This window comes from Triturus cristatus, chromosome 7, assembly GCF_964204655.1.
Source record: "Triturus cristatus chromosome 7, aTriCri1.1, whole genome shotgun sequence".
NCBI lineage: Eukaryota > Metazoa > Chordata > Amphibia > Caudata > Salamandridae > Triturus > Triturus cristatus.
Window position 1 is genome coordinate 1,017,792,417 of NC_140590.1, and position 18,146 is coordinate 1,017,810,562.

An 18,146-nucleotide genomic window follows, 5' to 3' on the forward strand; every position below is an offset into this window, starting at 1 on the left:
TGGCAGCCGCCACGATAACAGAGTCCGCTGGTGGGTCCGCCCTTAGAAACAAGGGATACTCAGCAGGAGCCTTATATTTTTTCGCTATTCTTGAAGGCACAGAGCCCACCGTAGCAGGAGTGAGAAATGTGGCCATCGCTGGCTCCAACAATCCTGGCACCAATGGTAGCAAAGGTCTTGGTGCGGACCGGTGATGCAACGTATCAAATATAATTGACGTGGGGGCCAGAGGGGTATGTAGCGTGATATTCAATTTCTGCGCACCTCTACCCAGGACGTCAGAGAAAGTAGCGGTGTCATTCACAGGGGACACTCGCGACAGGCGTGTAGAAGACTAAGTCGGAGAATAGTCCCGGACCGAGGACCTTGTGGAGGAAGCCCAGGTGGGTGATCTAGTGCGTCGCCTCTTGTGGGGACGGTCGCTGTGATGACCCCTGGACCGTGATCCGTGTTTGGAAGGAGATCTGGGCCTTCTGTGAGAAGAGGGACGATCCCTGGATCGTGACCGGCGTGGAGAAGGTGGCGTTGGACTACCAGGAGGGGACCTGCTCCTACGCGGAGAAAACCTGGAGGGAGAGTACGTGCGGGAAAACTGAGCCCGGACTTCTGCAGTCACCTGTACCCACATTCTCCAACCAGCGAGGTGACAGTCCAAACTTCTCCGGTGCCTTAGGTGATTTTTCCGGAGAGATCCGCACGATATGCAGGCCTGGAGATGATGATCGATCTCCTGAAGATCTAGATCTGGCTCTTCTCTCCGCGGTCACTGCTTCTCTTTCCTTCGACGTCGAATGCCTCGACATCGATGATGTTTGTGTCACCATCGGTGCCGATTGTTGTGAATGACGCTCCGCCCTAGACGGTGGTCTCGATGCTGACCGCCTACGGCGTTGTGGCAACGTCGATCTTCGAACAGGTGTTTTTCGTCGAACTGGCGACTTTGACGTCGACCTTAGTCGTCGACCTGATGACTTCGACGTCGACCTTCCATGACGTCGGCTTGGCGACTTCGACCTTCCATGACGTCGAATGGGGGTTGACCACATCGACGTCGAATGCTTTGACGTCGAACGGCCCACTCGCGGCGAGACACAAGTCGTCGCATCTCTCGACGCCGATCCCCTCGAGGGTGGCAGAGACTGTCTCGACGTCGACGGAAGCCTCGGCGTCGACGGAGACAGTCCAGATCTCACCGGACTAACAGCCTTCGAGCCCGAAGGACTGCGCCTCGATGCCGACTTACTTCTCTGCGGCGGAGAATCAACGTAGAGGTGAATCTCTTGAAGCAGAAGTCGTTTTCGGTTTTTTCGACAGTACCTTCGACGTCGACGGCGAATCTCCTGGAACCTTGGTCTTCCTGGGGTCAGGAGAGGTGGTATGTCGCCGTTTCTGCGGTTGTCTAGCTGAAGAAGGTGGTTTTAAAGATGAATGGTCGCCTTCACAACGGCTTCTTTCCTTCTCCAGCTAGGCATGCAGCTTAATGCGCTCTCTATCGCGCAGAGTGCGCCTGGAAAACTTCTGGCAGTGGGGGCACCGGTCAGGATTGTGTGAAGTTGGTGTAAACACAATACACACAGTGTGGAGATCCGCCAGTGCCATCTTATTGCCACAGGAAAGGCATTTCCTAAATAAAGCAGGCATTCTGACTGGAATTTTTTTTTACATTCTTCAGGAAACCAGCAGAACCTGCTTTCAGGAGCCAGAAAATGTCGAATTTTCTGAAAAATTCTGTATTACCAAAATTTCAGTCAAAAAACTGAAGAGCTCCAGGATCCTCATAGAAGGAGCCGGAAAAAAGAACTGACCTAACTGTCACCTGTGGTGCATCATGGGAGCAAGGGGTCTCCTGCAGGTCTTAAAGGCACGGTCCCCTTACTCTAATGCCTTAAAGGCAAGGTGTCAGTTTTCTTTGTTTCTTGATACTCTACTGCAGCCTACAGGCAAGTGCCTGCAATTACAAGTTTGCTTTATGGTGATAAAGCATGGTTGTGTGACAATTGGCTTGGTGCTTCCTTTTTTCCTTATGGGTTAGGGGGCAGTACAATGCAAACCAATGTAATTTACAGCATTGCCATGTTTGAAACATTTTTAGGCTGCATGTATATGTTTTCACATATGCATATATATGTATTTTCTATATGCTCCGGGATCCCGCACGTGGGCGGGGATTATTCATAGATTAGGACTATTGAGGAGTATCCCCTGGATGAGAACTGAACTCTAGGCCAATGGTTTATATAAAAAAAATAATACTTGTTTTATTTTAGAACCAACAATAGGTATCAAAATATACTTTCTCAGAATTAGATGCTTTAGTTAAATACTTTTGCAATATGCAATTGACTTTGGTAGTTAATAGTTACAGGTTGTTGCAATAGGCAACACAATTTCAAACACAATAATACATTGAGCTCAATGTGAGTTTTAAATTATTTGCAATAGATTACTTTTCTAATTGCAGTACTGGATCCTAGATTCAGTCCTGGGACAGGTCTTGGAAACAAAGTGAGTAAATTCGTTTTAGTTACTGTTGTGATTTTTAGGCAATATTTTGCTATTTTAAAAGTTGACACTAGAAGAAATTTCATAGAAAAACAGTCAATGATTCCCTATGGAAGAAAATTCAAGTTACAGGTAAAGTATGTTCTCGTTAATTTTGTAATCCAGGGCTGGGCTCCTAGGCTCAGTACTGGGACCTCCATCTAAAACAGGTATGTATTTACGTTTTCACAGTTGGTACGATTTTTAAAGATTATATGTAGTTTGCAAAAAGAAGAAATTTCACAGAAAAACAGTGCATGATTTCCTATGGAAGAAAACTGGGTTAGTGGTAAGTACGGTTGTGAGTACTTTTCGGGGTCAGTGCTCGGCACCAAGATCCAGCACTGGGATCTCTCCTAATAGCAGGTGAGTATTTCCGTTTTCGTTACTCGGTTGATTTTAGGTGAATATTTTGAGTTTTAGAAACTTCACACAGAAATTTCAGAAGAAACCAGTCAATGTTACCCTATGGAAGAAAATTGGGTTATCTGCTTTTGGGTAAGTACTCGACTGGCAGAGTTAAGGTTCTGGGCACAGACTCAGGGGCCTCCCAGGGTCAGGATGGTACAGTTGTTACACCCTCAGCAGCACTGGGGCGGCCGGGTGCAGCGCGAGTTTGGTCCAATGTTATCCTAAGGGAGGCAGGGGGGCCTTGGTTGGTGGCTGCCGACTAGTAGGCCACGATGCTGTGGGAGCAGGGCACATGATCACTTGCTCAGGGCAAATGGGGAAGTAGGAGTAGAAGTTACACTGTCAGGGCCACTCGGGCAGCTGGGTGCAGGGTGCTTTTGAGCCTTCGGGCGCTCAATGCATTTCAATGGGAAAGCTCCAGGATGCACAAAGGCTGCAAGCTCGGGGACCAAGATTCTTCAGGTGCCACCAACACTTCGAGAGGTAAGTTGGGTAGTTGGAGGATAGGTAGGAACCCAGGAGTCGGGCACAGGGGGCAGCAAGGCACCGGGTAGAGGGGTGCCTTTTGGTGTCGGGAAATCTAACCCTCTGTTGATCGCGGTTGGGGGGGGTCCCTGTTTCTGAGGCTGCAGGCCTCGTCAGGAGCGTCGAGGTGAGTCCTTGGGTGCCGGATTCGGGGTCACAGTTGCCGGGGGGACGTCCTCGGGGTCTTTGACCACTCCAGCACAGGCCAGGCTTGGCGGGTGCAGAGTGTGCAGGGTTCGCGGTTCCAGGCTGATGCCAGGGGTTATAAACTTGCTTTGAGCAGAGCCACTGCTCATGGGAGTCCCAGATGCTCAGAGTCACAAGGTAGCCAGGTCCTCCGGGGTTTGTGAGGTTGCTGGCCACAAGAGGTGCCGGGATTTAGCAGGAGCAGGTTTGAGGGTCGACAGGCCGGTAGGGCTGGGGCCAAAGCAGTTGGTGTTTTCCTCTTCTTAGCAGCTGCACGGCAGGTCTTCTTTCTTCTTGTTATTTGCTTTTTCAGAATCAGGAATTTGAAGGAAGGTTCAGGGTGACTCTAAATACTAGATTTAGGGGTGTTACAGGTAGGGAAAGTGCAGGGACCAATCCTGCCACTTTCCTGTGGGAGGGGGGCAGCAGCCTAGTCCTGATTGGGCAGGGCTTCCCATCTTCCAGATGGCGAGCGCCCAGAGATGTGCTTCACCTCGCCTCCCCCACCTAAGGGGTGGGGTTGGCAGGCTGGCACATCCCCCGTCCTTACTTGGAGTGGGGGTTAGAACCGGTGGGGGCCAGTTTGCTGGGTAAAACAAGTGGCCTGGAAAAGCTCACAAAGGCGGCATGCTTTTGAAGCTTCCCCCTGCCCATCCTGGGGGAGGAGACCTAGCACCTCGCCCAGGATGTGCATTGTTGCAGGCCCAGGAGAGCGGGGGCTCTCCGCCCAGGGGTCCAGCAACATGTCTGCTGTGTGGCAGCCTAGGCAGCCTCCCAGACCAGACGTGGATTGTAGGTTAGGTTTCAGTGGGCCTCTCTAAGTGCTTTGTACATTAAATGCCACACTGGTATCAGTGTGTGTTTAATGTGCTGAAAAGTTTGATACCAAACCTCAGTCTTCAGTGTTGCCATTAAGGTGCTGTGGAGTTCGTGTTTGACGAGCTCTCAGCACCATGTACTCTTAAATGGCAGCACTGCACTTACAGTGCCCAGGAATGGACCTGGGTGCTGTAGGGGCACAGGGCTCATGCTCCTGTGCCCACACCACTGGCATAGGGCACCCAGCTAGAGGGGTGACTGATGTATGCCAGGGCAGTGTAGGTTGTGGGCATGGCACAGGGATGGGTGCCATTTCGACTCTTTGTATTGCCTTGTACCCAGACACACAGCCTGCAAGGGCAGTGTGTGTGTGTTAGGGTATAGGGCCCTTTAAGGGTGGCACAATGGTGGCACAATAAGTGCTGCAGCCCTTAAAGGCCTTCCCTGGTCACCAGGCCCTGGGTACCTAAGGTACCATTTACCAGGGGCTGACATGTGACCAGGGTTTGCCAATTTGGGATTTTAGGTTTTAGGGAAGGAACATAGGCCCTGGGCACCTGATTGGCAGGAGTCCAGGGCACACTCAGTCAAAGTACATTCAGCAATTCAGCAAAATGTGGGGGCATACCATGCTAGAAAGATGGCACTTTCTCACAAGTATATATAGAGCCAGTTTCCTACACTTGCCCAATCCAGAGCCACAAGAATGACTTGGGCTTGGTCGCGCTTGATTTTATTCAGCACTCGGAGCAGAAGTGGTACAGGTGGAAAGGTGTACAGGATGCCGCAGATCCACTCGTGACGAAAAACGTCGCAGAGTGAGTGAAGCCTTAGAAACTCCAACGTGCAAAACTGCTGACATTGTGCGTTCTCTTCGGTGGCAAATAGAACTAACCAAGGCTATCCCCACCACTGAAAGACACCTTGCACCACCTCCGAGTGAAGACACAATTTGTAATCTACCAGGCACAGACGGCTGAGTTGGTCTGCCCTGGCGTTCAGAGGACCTGCCAGGTCACACCCTGATGTTCCAGCCATGTCCAAAGACGAAGAGCCTCTTGACAGAGTCCACGACCCCACGCCGCCCTGTTTGTTGCAGTACCACATGGTGGGGGTGTTATCTGTGAACACCAGCAGTACTTTGCCCTTGAGGGAGGGAAGGAACGCTTTCAGTGCCAGGTGGACCGCCCAGACCTCCAACAGGTTGATATGAAGTCCAAACTCTGCCCGAGACCAAAGTCCTCTGATCTCCACCCCTTCCCAGGAGTGATGCATCGGTCACCACTGTTAGATCTGGTTGGGGAAGGGAGAGGGATCTGCCTCTGACCCAATCTAGGGTCAGAGGCGGATTCCAAACCACTGCAGTTGTTGTGCAGTTCCCTCCGAGATCGGGAAGCAGTCAGAAAGATTCCCCTGATGTTGCGCCCACTGGAACTTCAGGTCCCACTGCAAAGCCCGCATATGACATCTGGCATGATCCACTAGTAGGATGCAGCAGGCCATGAGGTCCAACAGCCTCAGGGTCATTCTCACTGAAAACCAGGATAGAGGCTGGAACATCGGTATCACAGACCGAATATTCTGGACTCGCTGCTCGGGAGAATTAACCCAAAACAGCACTGTGTCAAGAACATCTTCGATGAAAGGGAGCATCTGAGAAGGAGTCCGGTGCGACTTTGGCACATTGATAGTGAACCCCAGCAAATGTAGGAAGTCTGCCGTAGTCTGGAGGTGGGAGATGACTGCCTGGGGCGAACCTGCCTTCAACAGCCAGTCGTCAAGATAGGGGCAGAGTGGAACCCCTAATCTTCGCAGATGAGCTACAACAACCGCCATCGCTTTCGTGAACACCCGAGGGGAACTGGTAAGGTCAAAAGGGAGCATGGTAAACTGAAAATGCTCGTGGCCTACCGTAAGCCGCAGGTAGCATCTGTGGGCTGTCAGGACCGGAATTTAGAAATAGGCGTCCTAGAAGTCCAACGCCACAATCCAGTCTCTGGGGTCGAGGGCAGATAGGATCTGAGCGAACGTGAGCATTTTTAACTTCCTGAGGAAGCGAATGAGAGCCCTGAGGTCTAGAATAGGACGCAGGCCCTTGTCCTTCTTGGGCACCAGCAAGTAGTGGGAGTAGCAACCACGACCTACGTCTGATGCAGGGACTCTTTGAATAGCTTCCTTGGCCAAGAGAGCTAAGACTTCCAGGTGGAGAAACACCAAATTATCCTCCAATATGCGATCGAAAGATGGTGGCATGGAGGGAGGGGCAGTCTCCAAGGGGAGGGAGTAGCCCCTTTTGACGATTTGCAAAACCCACCTGTCCGACGTGATGGACTGCCAGTGGGGCAGGTGATGGCAAATCCTGCCGCCACTGCTTACTGATGGCCGTGAAGGGTCGGACTAGGAGGGTTTGGAGGCTGCTTCAGGGGAGGGGTGAGGCGGGTGGGACTGACCCGCCCGCTGGCTCCCAGACCCGAGAGGTCGCTGGGCCCCACGTCAGTGGCCATGCAGACGCTGGGCAGCATGCGTGACCCGGTGGCTAGATTGGGCTGGACGTGGCTGGGGGACGCATCCGTAGCCACGAAAGGGGCAAAAAGCAGACTGAAGTGGGAGAGAAGGCGCAGCGAGGTCCAAGGATCTGTCCGCAGCGCTAGAATCTTTAAAGCGCTCCAGCGCAGAGTCTGCTTTGTCCCCAAAAAGGCGACGGACATCGAAGAGCATGTCCAGCAAGGCAGCCTTGAAATCCCTTGACATCCTCAACCAGGCATAGCGCCTAAGGGTTACCGACGTGGCAATCTTTCTGCCTAGTGAGTCGGTGGTATACAGTTCACATCCGATCGTGAAATTTGCTGCATCTCTCCCATTTGCTACTGCCTGGGAGAGAAAGCCGGATCATCCTCCGGGCACTGAGGCAGCACCTGCGCGATTGTATCCCGGATGGTTTGGGAGTATCAGCCCAAGTGACATGCAGTATTCATGGACCACAGTGCCACGCTGGAGGAAGAGAACATGCGCTTCCCAAGTGGAGCCAGCTTCTTGGATTCCCTATCTGGGGGGGGCAGAAGGGAATGCGCCCTTGGAAGAAGAGGCTTGGATCACAAAGCTCTCGGGATGGGTGTTGGGAGATTAAAACTGTCAGGTGGGCGGTGGCGGCGGCAATCGTGCTTTCCACAGGAGCCGCTGGGCTTGGACCATGTGCCCAGAAGGAAATCAGTGAGTGCTTCATTGAAGCACAGTAAGGGTTCAGAGGAGGTTGCTGCAGACTGAAGTACTGTCAGGAGGTTAGGCCTCACTGCCAACAAAGGGAGCTCTAAACCCAAGGCCTCAGCTGCCCTTCGCACCACCACAGTGTAGGACACTCAAACCTCTGTACCCACGGTAAGGGGAGAAAGCATGCCATGGTGTGGAGAAGTGTCCAGACCACTGGCGTCACCCAGGTCCTCTCTCCAGTCCGGCTCTTCAAGCTGGTCTGCTAAAGGGTCCAGCGACCCCTCCAAGTCCTTAACACCATCTGGGCGAAAGGTAACACCAGGGATGAAGAGGGGAACAGAAGTACCCTCCGGCATCAGAACTAACATTGATCCGGCTTTAGGTCTATATCAGGGGCGAGGATGATGACGGCGCAGACCTGGGGCACGTTTGGCGCTGGGGGTGCCGTCGTCGGGATCGTCGCTGGGGAAAGGTCGAGTGAGATTGACTGGCGGCGATGAGGATCCAGAACCGGACCCACAGGGGCCCTCTGGCGCCAGAGCCGAAGTCACCGGCATGAAAGGCCCAGGACTCCCGACTGGCTCCATGGGGCCCGAAGGCGCGCCGGTGTACTCTGGTTGCCCAAAGATGCGATGGAGAACTTCGTAAAATGTACGAAGATGGGCAGGGGATGCTTCAGTACCCGGAAAAGGGTTGAGGCGCGGAGTCGTCCCTGAATCAGGCCCTGAAGATGGCGCCTTTGAACGATGATGCTCTCGGTCCCGCATCGTATCAGCCGACCAACAGGGAGAAAGCGAAGATCACCGGTGCTTCTTCGACATCTTCTTCTTGGACTTACCCGAAGACCTGGAGTGGGATGAGGCTTGGTGGCTCCGCGAATGGTGTCAAGACCTTACTCTCAAACAAGACCGGGAACAATGTAGAGCTGAACACCGGGCCTCCAATAGCTTTCGTGACCACTCCTGCAAAGACTTGAGAGGCATGGCCCGGCAGTCAGAGCATGACTACGGGTCGTGGTCGCGCTCCAGACACCAAAGGCACACGAGGTCCGGTTACATCACAGACATCAGCTTGTGACAGGAGCCGCATGGCTTGAACCTAGTTCGGCGTTGGCACATTCCTCGCGCAACAAGAAAATGACAAAACGTCGAAAAAAGCTAGTCAAAAAGTTACTGGAGTAGAGTTCTGTGGATCTGTGCAACGCTGGCACGGAAAAATAAAGAACTGACATCAGCACGCAGGGGCGATGTTTAAGTAGACACAGCAGTGTCATCCCAGCATCCATGACACCGACGACAGATGCAGAGTCAACCGACGGCACCTAATGACGCGCAAGGGTACTGCAAAGAAAAAAAATATCCAGATCCAGTGACGCCTGGGAGTAATTCTAAGGTAAGGAATCCATAACTGTCTCTTTCAGATGTGAGGTATAGTCTGCACAGAGTCCAGTGGATCCCCAAAGGTTTACATAGGTTAAATTAGATAGTATCTCTAATTATGGTAGTGTGGGCGAGCAGTAAGGCTTTATCAGAGGGTAGTGTTAAGCATTTATTGTACACACTCAGGCAAGAAATGTCACACACTCGAAGACTAAACTCAGACCAATTTTCTTTGTATCAAATATTATTTAGTTGTATTTTATTTCAAGAACCAAGCAGAACTTGGTACAGGTAAGTACTTTGCAAAAATAATGCAGCTGAATACAACTGAATGCAGTTGAATGCAATTCGGCTTGGTTACACGTAGGTCAAATGTTCAGCAACAGTTGAATTTACAGTGAGGTTACTTTTTCTGATTTTTTTTCTTACTCAGCGTGGTATGCTTAGTTATCACACTGACATTTCCTAGATTTAGGTAAATAATTCAGTTTATCATCAAAACATATCATTTCCAACTCTTTTTTCAAAGAAAACCAGTCAATGCAATCCTATGGGAGGAAGGAATATGCTACTTACCAGTATGCATTTGTTCTTGGCATGTAGAGCTGCAGATCTACACACTTTTGCATAGATCGCCATCTGGTGTTGGGCCCGGATGTTTGCAGTTTGTTTTTCCTCTTGGAAAGTCTTTGGAAGTCACGAGGTCGGTGACTCCTCCCTTGGTTCGTATTGCGCATGGGCTCCGGCTCCATCCTCAGATTGTTTTTCGCCAACAGGGAAAGATGGAGCGTAGTAATAACAGTGAAGAAACCCATGTGTGTTATATCTAAATAAGATAGACTGGAACAGATACAGGTAGCCGGGGAGGCGGGTGGGCGTGTGTAGATCTGCAGCTCTACATGCCAAGAACAGATGCATACTGGTAAGTAGCATATTCCGTTCGAGGCATATGAGCTGCAGATTACACACTTTTGCATAGACTATATAGCAGTTCCCAACCTTAGCGGCGACCACCGGTATCTTTTGCAGTGGTTTGAAATAGTGTTTTTAGTACAGCCTGGCCCACACTAGCTTGTTGCTTGGTTTGCACATCTACACAGTAATGTTTAGTGAAAGTGTGCGGTGTTGACCATGTAGCTGCCTTGCAGATATCATCTAATGGGATGTTCCCTAGAAAAGCCATAGAAGCCCCTATCTTTCTTGTAGAGTGGGCTTTAGTGGGAACAGATAGCGTGCGTTTTGCTTTGTGGTAGCAAATCTGTATGCATTTTAAAATCCACCTGGCTATCCCTAATTTGGAGATGGGGTTGCCTTTATGAGGTGGAGAGAAAGAGACAAACAGTTGCTTTGTCTTCCTGAAAGGTTGTGTTCTCTGGATATAGTAAAGCAAGGCCCTTTTAACATCCAGTGTGTGTAGAGCCCTTTCTGCAACCGTTTGAGGTTGCGAAAAAAAAACGGTAATTCTACCGATTGGTTTAGATGAAGGGAGGTGATAGCTACAAGGAAAGCTGTTTTCCATGTGAGGAATTGCAATTTGCATTTATGCAAGGGTTCAAAAGGCGGACCCATTAGCCTTGTGAGCACTATATTTAAGTTCCACACAGGTGAGGGTGGCACTCTGGGGGGAATTATTCGTTTTAGGCCTTCCATGAAGGCTTTAATGGCAGACACTCTGAAAAGTGATAGGTGCTGTCTGTTTTGTAGGTAAGCGGCAATTGCTGCGAGGTGTAGCCGAATGGATGTATATGCTAGGTTACATCTTTGTAAATGTAGTAAGTAGCATATGATGTTCTGTATGGATGCGTCTAGAGGGTTGATTGTGTTGTTATGGCAATAAACAACAAATCTTTTCCACTTGGCAGCATAGCAGGCTCTAGTGGTAGGACGTCTAGCTTCTCTGATAACATTCATACAGTCGGGGGGGAAGGTTAAGGTATCCGAATTCTAGGATCTCAGGAGCCAGATCGCAAGGTTGAGCTGAGCTGGGTCCGGGTGCCTGATCTCTCCATGGTTCTGGGTTAGGAGGCATGGTGAGAGGTGTAATTTTTGGTGTGGCACTACTGAGAGTTCCAGCAGCGTGGTGTACCACGGTTGTCTGGCCCATGTTGGAGCTACTAGAATGAGTGTGAGGGAGTGCTGTTGTAGCTTTCGCACCACTAATGGAATTAGTGGGAGAAGTGGAAAGGCGTATGCAAATTTGCCTGACCAGTTCATCCATATCGCATTGCCTTTGGACAATGGGTGTGGGTATCTGGCGGCGAAGCTTGGGCATTTTTTGTGTTCGTGGGTGGCAAATAGGTCTATCTGTGGATGCCCCCACATCTGAAAGAACGGGTGAAGAACCTGCGGGTGAAGTTCCCACTCGTGGATCTATTGAGTCTGTCTGCTGAGCAGATCTGCCATGGTGTTTTGGACTCCTGGGACGTGCTGGGCCAGGAGAAAGATTGTGTGTGGGATTGCCCATCTCCATATGCTCTGTGCTAGTTGAGAGCTGTGGAGAGTGTGTGCCGCCTTGTTTCTGGATGTAGTACATGGCAGTCATGTCTGTGCGGATAAGGACTGCTTTGCCTAAAATCTGTGTGTGAAAGGCTTTTAGTGCTAGAAAGACTGCTAGTAACTCCAGATGATTGATGTGGAGTAACTTTTGTTGCGGCGTCCATGTGCCCTGCACTGTGAGGTGTAGTAGATGAGCTCCCCAGCCGGAGAGCGATGCGTCTTGTCAGGATTATTTGTGGAACTGGGTCCAGGAACGGTCTACCTCTGGAAAGATTTGTGGTGTTCCACCACTGCAGAGAGCGATGGGTGCAACCGTCTACCAACACCAGATCTGTCAGTTGCCCCTGGGCCTGGTTCCATTGGCGCGCTAAGCACTCTTGGAGAGGACGCATCTGGAGTCTTGCATGAGGTACTATGAAAATGCAAGAGGCCATCATCCCTATCGGTTGCATAAACACTCTTGCTTCGAGGGAGTGTTGAAGTATGAATTTTTGACGCAAAGCCTGAATGCTTGCGATCCTTGCCGGATTGGGGTAGGCAATGGCTTTTGAGGTGTCTATAGTGGCACCGAGGTGTTGCTTTATGTGGGATGGTGTTAGCTGGGAAATTTGGTGGTTCACCGTGAAGCCTAGTTGGTTAAGTAGCTGGATTGTAGTGGCGATGTGGTGTACACATTGGTTGTAGGACGCGCTTTTATGAGCCAGTCGTCCAGATACGGGAAGACGTGAATGTGCTGTCTTCTGAGGTGTGCCGCCACTACCGCTAGGCACTTGGTAAATACCCGTGGTGCTGTTGTGACCTCGAATGGAAGCACCTTGAACCGTCCACTACGAATCTGAGGTACTTTCTGTGGGCATGGTGTACCGGAATGTGAAAGTACGCGTCTTTCAAGTCCAGTGTGGTGAGAAAGTCGTTCTGGGAGAGGAGCGGAAGTACCTGCTGAAGTGTTACCATGTGAAGATGGTCCGAATGTATGTATGTGTTTAGAGGCCGGAGATCTAAGATAGGTCGTAGAGTCTCGTCTCTTTTTGGTATCAGAAAATATAGGGAGTAGACCCCTACATTTTGCTGATCGCAGGGGACCTGTTCTATTGCGTGTTTTTGTAGGAGGGAGATTACCTCCTGTTTAGTAACGTGGAATGTTACTGTGACATTGGGCATTGCCTGGGTGGAATGTTGGGGGGGGGGGGTAGATGTGAGTTCTAGGCAGTACCCTGAACGAATAATTTGGGTCACCCACTTGTCTGATGTGATGGACTCCCAGATGTGAAGGAAATTTTGTAGTCTGCCCCCGACCGGAGTGGGATGGTCTGGGGGGAGCAGGGGAAAGTCATTGGGTAGGCGAAGTGGCAGAGCGGGCGGTATTTGTTTTGCCTCTGCCTTTATTGTTATTTCCTCTATAGCCGCCTCTTTGATATCCTTTTGTGAAGTTGGACTGAGGAGGGGATTTGTAGGACGTGGACGCACTGTCTGAGGAGTAGCCTCTGCCTGTGCCCCGAAAGGCAGAGCGGCGAAAGGAGCGCCTAGGAGGGTGTGACTGTAGGGCTCCCACAGATTTCGCCGTATCGGTGTCTTCTTTCATCTTCGAGGGCCTCATCTATCTTTGGACCGAATAAATGTTCCTGATCGAACGGATGGTTTAATATGGAGGCTTGTACCTCGGGTTTAAAGCCTGAAACTCTCAGCCAAGCGTGTCGACAGAGTAGAACACTGGTGTTAATGGCCCTGGAGGCTGTGTCTGCTGCATCTAAGGCACAGCGTATAGAGGTATTAGTTATGGTCTTAACCTCTTGGATTAATTCATTGGCCCTATTTTTATATTTTTCTGGGAGATGGTGCATGATGGTTTCTAGTTCATCATAATGCGCTCTGTCGTATCTGGCCAATAGCGCTTGAGTGTTGGCGATACGCCATATATTAGCTGCCTGTGACGCAGTGCGTTTTCCTGACGCGTCTAGGAGCTTTGATTCTTTGTCAGTGGTGGTGCTTCGCCTGACGCCTGGGAATTTGATCTCTTTCTTGCGGTGGATACCATGAGGGAATCCAGTGGCGCTGGCCCTTTGATGTAGGCAGGATCTGTAGGGGCAGCTTTATACTTTTTTTCTATGCGTGGGTTTAGGACCCTAGCCCTGACTGGGTCTTTAAAAACCTCTGGTGCACGTTTTATTACCCCTTTGAGCATAGGTAGTATAGCAGTAGACCTATGCGCAGTATCAAAGGTGTCTAAGAGGAAATCTTCCTCTACTGGGTCAGTGTGTAGCTCTACCCCGTGATAATGTGCCGCCCTCTGAAGTAGGTGGTGAAAACCTAGTGAGTCTTCTGGTGGAGATGGCCTGGATGGATAGAGGTCATCTTGTGGGACATCTGGAATGTCTGGATTATTATAATCATCCCAGGGGTCTGGGGATCCTGTAGGGGTGGGGTATTGTGGCACATCTGCTGGGTCATAGTATGGGTCCCCCTGATCATCATGGTCTGGAGACGGGGTCGGAGAGCGATGAGGCAGGGGTGGAGAAGGTGGAGGGGGTGGAGGTGGGGAGGGTGGAGGAGGTGGGGAGGGTGGAGGAGGTGGAGGAGGTGGGGAAGGCACTCTGAAAGGGGAGGTAGCACAATCCTTCCTCTTTGGAGGTGTAGCTGGTTTGTCCAAGTGTCTCTTTTTAGAAGACCGTGCCAAATGTCCAGTTTTTGGATCCTTGGTAAGTGTCTTTTGCAAAGCATCCTGTGTAAAAAGTTCTTGCGACACCGGTTGTTCGGTCGGTGCCGACGTTTTCGGGGCCGACGGCTTCTTAGGCTTGTCTGTGCCGTGCTTTTTGGGAACCTCCGATTTTTTGTTTGGTGCCGAGACAGGCTTCGGCGCGGGAGTGTCGGTGCAGAGGGCCTTATGATGTTTGGTCAGCACCGAGAGGCTGGGTTTCGACACAGAGGGCTTTGGTGTGGAGCTCGGTGTCGAGGTAGAGGCCGATCTTTTCTTCGGTGCCGAAGGGTATTTTCGGCACCGCTGGCAGGCTGGCTCGAGCCCGAGCCGCCGGAAGGCTTACTTGGCTTCGTCACCGGGCCCGAAGGTGGGGTGTTCGAAGAAGTGTCTTTGGTCTTGCCTAGGCGCGAAGGCGTGACCGAAGCCTTTTTGGGTGTCGGCGCGGGTGTGGGAGGGGGTATTTTACTCACGACCCTCTGCGCCGGGGTGATGTCCTCCACATCCGAGTCGTCTGCTTCGGAAGCACTGACTAGGTCCTCTTCGGTGTGCTGGTGTCCCGGAGCGTCGACGTCGTCCCCGAAGATGTCGACTGGAACGGAGGTCGAGGAGTGCGCCATTTGTCGTCTGCCCTTCGATATCGAATAGTCTTTTTAGATCTAAAAGACTTGCAGGCGGGACAGTCTCGAGCCTCGTGTTCAGGGGAGAGGCAGAGGTTGCACGCCTCATGAAGATCGGTGTGGGGGAATTTGGACCCACATCGAGGGCACTTCTTGAATGGAGTTCTTTCCATCAGCCGGGACCTGAGCCTGGATAGGCCCGAAGGCCGACGTCGATGACTGGAATCGAAGGTGCGTCTTAGAAGAAGGTGATTGAGGAGATCAGTATCTAAACAATACCGCGGAGGGCGAGGATTCCGCTTCGATCATCGAACTGGAATGTTCGGAACCGAAGCGCGAAGTATTACATCCAAGCCCGATGGCGGAAAAAAACAATCTGAGGATGAAGCCGAAGCCCATGCGCAATATGAACCAAGGGAGGAGTCACCGACCTCGTGACTGCCAAAGACTTTCCAAGAGGAAAAACAAACTGCAAACATCCGGGTCCGACACCAGATGGCGATCTATGCAAAAGTGTGTAATCTGCAGCTCATATGCCTCGAACATTAAGTTATCTGTTTAAAGGTAAGTATTTGGTCTTGGGATCAGAGTTTCTGGGGTGGAACAAGGGTTCCCTCAGGGTCAAGGATGCACTCAAAGAGCACCCTCAGGGGCACTAGGGCAGCGGTGTGCAGAGTGTTGAGACCCAATATAATCCAATGGGGTATAGGGGGCCTCCGGTTGATGGCTGCTCACAGGCAGGACACAAGGTTGAGGGAGCAAAGCTCCTAGGGTTAAGCTCAGGACAAAGGGGGGTCAGAGTTAGCACACAAGGTGCACCCACATTGGCACAGAGGAGGCCAGGTGCAGGTTTGGCATTGGGTGCCTGTTTTCAAAGGGGATTCTCTGATCACAACAAACACTGCAGGCTCAAGCACAAAGATTTCTGGAGGCAACCACCGGTTGGAGAGGTAAGCTGTGATGCTGGGGGTTGCCTGGACACAGTCGGTTGGGCCACCCAAGGCCGTGGTGAGTTTGGTGAGGGGTGTCTTTAGGCATCGGGTTTCCTTACCAGCCTCCTAGTCGCGGTCGGAGGGACCTTCCAGATAGAGGCTGCAGGCTTCGGTTGGAGACTTGAGGCAGGTCAGGGGAGACTGGATCCAAGGTCAGGATTGCCAGTTAGACCTCCTAGTGTAGGGCCACTTGAACTTGGGCCATGGGTGTCTGGTGCAGAGTGGTGCAGGCTTGTGCATCCAGCAGGAACCAGTCTGTTGGTGAGCAAATTCGGTGCTCACGGGAGACAGAGTCTTGATAGGGAAGGCAGACAGGTCCTCTGGGGGGCTGCTGGACACGCCGGGATTTCGCTGGAGCAGGTCGCGGTCGGGACAGACCGGTAGGGCTGGGGCCAAGTCAGTTGGTGTCCTCCTCTTCTTCCTTCAGCACAGCTCTTCGGTCCTTCTCTGCTTGTTTGTCTGAGGAGGCAAGGTTCAGGGTTGACCCTAAATACTAAATTTAGGGGCGGTTCAGGTAGGTACTGGTTGGGACCAATAGATCACTTCCTTGGAGTGGGTACACCCCCTATTATGCCACCCTCCAGTGGGGGGGGGGGGGGGGGGGGGGGAGGGGTAAGCCTCACTCTGGTTGGCTGAATCTACCATCCTCAAGACAGTGCGGACTGAGAGTTATGCTTCGACTCGCCTCCCCCACCTGAGGGGTGGGGTTGGCAAAGGAGGGCACACCTCTCTTCCTCACTTGGTTTTATCGCCGATTCTCCCACCCAAAGTGGGGGGTCAGAACCGGTAGGGGGCAGTTGCTGGGAGCAGCAAATGGCTGAGTCAGCTCACAAAAGTGGCAGGCCTTTAAAGCTTCCCCTTCATGGAGCCTAGCTATCCTCGGGGAGGATGTTGGCACCTCTGCCCAGGATGTGCTTTGTTTCCAGACTCCAAGAGCGGGAGGCTCTCGACCCAGAGGTCCAGAAACGTATCTGAGGATGGCAGCTGGCAAGCAGCCAGTCAGCCAGGACACTAGTGTTAGGTTGTGTTTCAGGAAGCATCTCTCAGATGCCCTCGGAGTGCATTTTGCATTAAATCCCACAATGGCATCAGTGTGGGTTTAATGTGCGGAGAGGTTTGGTACCTAGCTTTCCAGGGTTCAGTAAAGTCATTATGGTGCTGTGGAACTCGTAATGACAAACGTCCAGACCATATACTCTTTATGGCTTCACTGCACTTACAATGTCTAAGAATAGACCTAGACACTGTAGGGGTCAGGCCTCATGCATCTTTACCCTTATCAGTGGTATGGTGCACCCTGCTAGAGGGGTGGCTTACCTATGCCAGAGGTAGTAGCTGAAGGCATGGCACACAGGGATGTGTGCCATGTCGACCCTTCACTTTTCTCTGCACCAAAACACGCAGGTGTGTGTAGGTGTGTGTGTGTGTGTGTGTGTGTGTGTGTGTGCGTGTGTATGCGTGTGTGTGTGTGTGTGTATGCGTGTGTGTGTGTATGCGTGTGTATGCGAAGGTTCAGGACGTCTAAGGGTGGCACAATATGTGCTGCAGCCCTTAGATGTCTTTCCTGGTCACAAGGTCCTTGGTACCTATGGTACCTGTCACAAGGGACTTACATGTGGCCAGAGAGTTGCCAATTTGGGTTTGCAACAGTACAGTTTTAGGGAAAGAACAAACCTGGTTGGCAGGAACCCGGAGCACACTTAATCAAAGAACATCAACATCAGGTAAAAAGTGGGGGGCAACCATGCAAAAAGGGGCACTTTCCTACAATCAGTAGCGACAGAGGCATTTGGGTACTAATTGTGCGACACAGTGGGAACTACCACACTAATTTAATTTATCGAAACAGGTAAGTCATTGTAACAAAGGACTAACTGTAATTTAGTAAATTGTTACATACAACCTATATGCTTTCCCGATATGACTCATGCCATGCTCCGAAAGCCAAATAAGTTACCCTACACAATCTCTGTGTATCTGTGGAAATTTCTATTTCGGTAGATTAAGAGTTCAGTCACAGTAGACATCAAGATTGTGCCTTTTCTGCCCTACAGCCCACCTGCTCCATTTCCAATAGGTTTTAGAATCGTCTTTGGACAAATTATAATTTGTAAACCTGCCAGCTCGAAAATGTAACAAAAAGAAGATACCAAATTGGCTTTACTATCATTATGTTGACACATGGCTACCGTCTAAGTAAACAAATTTATCTGAAGACATTGTATGATCTGATGGCTGGCAAACTCACCCAAAAGGTTCATGCATGCAGACAACCGGA

At 51.1% G+C, this 18,146-nt stretch overlaps 1 protein-coding gene across 2 annotated transcripts in view; it reads right to left on the reverse strand.

Annotated features, from left to right (window-relative positions):
• Nucleotides 1-18,146, reverse strand: part of AFF4 (ALF transcription elongation factor 4) — an 862,537-nt gene that overhangs the window by 308,062 nt on the left and 536,329 nt on the right. The gene's annotated exons all lie outside the window — the stretch shown is intronic.